We start from the raw sequence: 2,671 nt of genomic DNA, 5'->3' as shown, positions 1-2,671 counted from the left end.
AATTCGGAGACTACAGATCCAATCCATCGCTGGAACTATAAAAATCTGTAAAACTTCCCAGAAGTTTATCATTTAAATATGTATGAGCATGTCTAGATATGTAACTATATGCATGAGAATTCATACTTAAAGCAAAACATACAAATCTGCACACACACATACATACATATATGCATGCCTACCTACCTACCTACCTACCTACATACATACATACATACATACATACATTCATACATACATACATACATACATACAAACAAAAGTACCCTGTTGTTGATGTTGAAATTCCAATGATGGAGCCGTAACATAGCGGTTCGGCAAAAGAGTACTTAGAATAAGTACTAGGCTTTAAAATATGTCTTTGAGTCGATTTGTTCGAGTAAAACCCTTCAAGGCGGTGCTCCAACATGGCCGCAGTCAAATGACCGAAACAAGTAAAAGATAAAAGATATTACCGAATGTCTATTTTTTTTTGCTCAAAAACGGTAAAGTATGATTAGTACAGAATTAACTGCTATTTCTAGCAAGCCGAGCGTCCTATAAGAGGTTCGCTCGATACCTCTTCGTCGTCGTCGTCGTCGTCGTTGCCTCATCCGCGTGACCTACCAAGTTGTTTTTGCTTTATCTCATTAATTTATTTAATGCACAAGTCCCAGTGATAATTAATTGGATGCAATACACACTTGTTGAATAGCTGATTCCATAAATAGTTGAGCTTCGTTGTTTCACTTTGCTGTGACCAGTTGCTGCTATTGCTGCCGGCCATGTTGAAATGAAACGTCTTTGTTTTACTTGGTCGTCTGCTTAACCCTGACTAATCGTTCGGCTTGTTTTGTTTGCCTCCTTTATAGTACATTGTTGTTTCTGCTTTGTCAACTCGTTGGAGCTACTTCGAAACAACGAAACAGCCTCCGTCACCCTTTTTGCAGACGACAGCACAATGAATGAATGTACCAAACGTAATAGGGCACAACACGATTACGCATTTTAAAAAGTTTTTATCGTACCCCCACCAAAAACAAATTAAAACTGAAATGAGTATAAATTATATTCACGATGATTTAGGTAATTAGGTAATTAATTGATAACACTGTAATTAATTTTCAATTAATTACACTGTTTAACAAACATTTTATTTATTTATTTTTGTCTTTGGTCAGCGTTATTTCCTATTTGCCTTTATCAAGAAATCAAAGGAAATCACTACTATTCTCTTCAAACTTTGCTCTTGTGACCTGGACATCAATATTTCCAAACTGACCTATTTTCCATTCCATTTCAGACAAATTCAACGCTGAGTTGCTGAAACAGAAATCGTTGTAGCAAATATTCTGTTCAATACCACAGAGTTGCTTGTCAGTTGCTTGATGTTAACCACTTGAGCACGTCCTTTAGTGGCTGACAATATGAACATCTCTGATCATGAGCAGGAGTAGTGGGGGAACATCATAGGGATTCTTTGGGGGTTTCAATAAATATCGTAACAAAAGCAAACTTTGAAGGAAATATTAGCCATTTTTCATATTTTCGAGGGTAAGCAAAGAAGAAATAACAGTTGCTACACAAGGACAAAAATTGTGTTACACAATCTTATGCATCCGAACAGCAGTTAGGAATTACTTTTTTCATAATCTCCTTTCCGACTTTTATGATGTTAGCGCTCTCATGTATACAGATTTGTCCCATGGCGGACTTCAGCGTTTGGTAGTTAGTAGGTGTTGTCGAAAGCATACGATACGACATAATATGTCATTATTCAGTTTATTTCAAGATTTCTTGCCAATAGAGAAAGAACCGGTTTCTAATCTAGATCCAAGGTTCCTTCATTGGAATTTCAACATCAACAGGGTATTTTTGTTTGTATGTATGGATGTATGTATGGATGTATGTATGTGCAGATTTGTATGTTCTATGAATGTATTCTCATGCCTATAGTTGCATATCTAGACAAGCTCGTATATATTTAAATGATAAACTTCAGGAAAGTTTTACAGATTTTTACAGTTCCAGTGATGGATTGTGTCTGTAGTATTCGAATTAGCTGTCTCCTTTCTGGTTTTGAAAAGCCTAATTTCTCAAGATTGGTATTTAGGCAGTGTGTTACATTTCCCAGGGCCTCAATCTATGTATGTATGTATGTATTTGCTTATTGAATGACATAACGGGAAAACTATTTGAAAAAATGAATCATCTACGTGGTATTGTAATTGCTTTTAAAATCCGTTCTTGAACAATCTAGAGAAATGTAATTTTAATCAGCTATATGAACCCACAGCTCTTCCAACTGTAACTAGTTTGGTAAGTGCCAGTGCACGAAACTCTCGACACTTCATATATACATACATACACATTTATGCATATTATATATATAATTTAACTGTGGTGCTACGTGTCTCGTGAGAAATGCATCCCATATATATATATATATATATATATATATTAAACACTTAAATGGGATGCGTGTTTCATGAGATACGTAGAACTACACTTAAATTTTGACCGCGTGTGCATCGTTGGCGATTTTCTTTCTCCGTCTTCCTTTCTTTGGACTTTTTCTATATTTCTGATGAAGAGTTCCGCTCGAAACGTGAAATCTTCTTTCTTTGTTTTCCTTTCCTGAGCGTCCAGTACCTGTTCCACGTCCTCACTTTGTTGTTTTTCCTTGCTTGTT

The sequence above is a fragment of the Octopus bimaculoides genome, chromosome 25, assembly GCF_001194135.2.
Source record: "Octopus bimaculoides isolate UCB-OBI-ISO-001 chromosome 25, ASM119413v2, whole genome shotgun sequence".
NCBI classification, from domain to species: domain Eukaryota; kingdom Metazoa; phylum Mollusca; class Cephalopoda; order Octopoda; family Octopodidae; genus Octopus; species Octopus bimaculoides.
Note: the sequence above shows the minus strand (reverse complement) of the source record.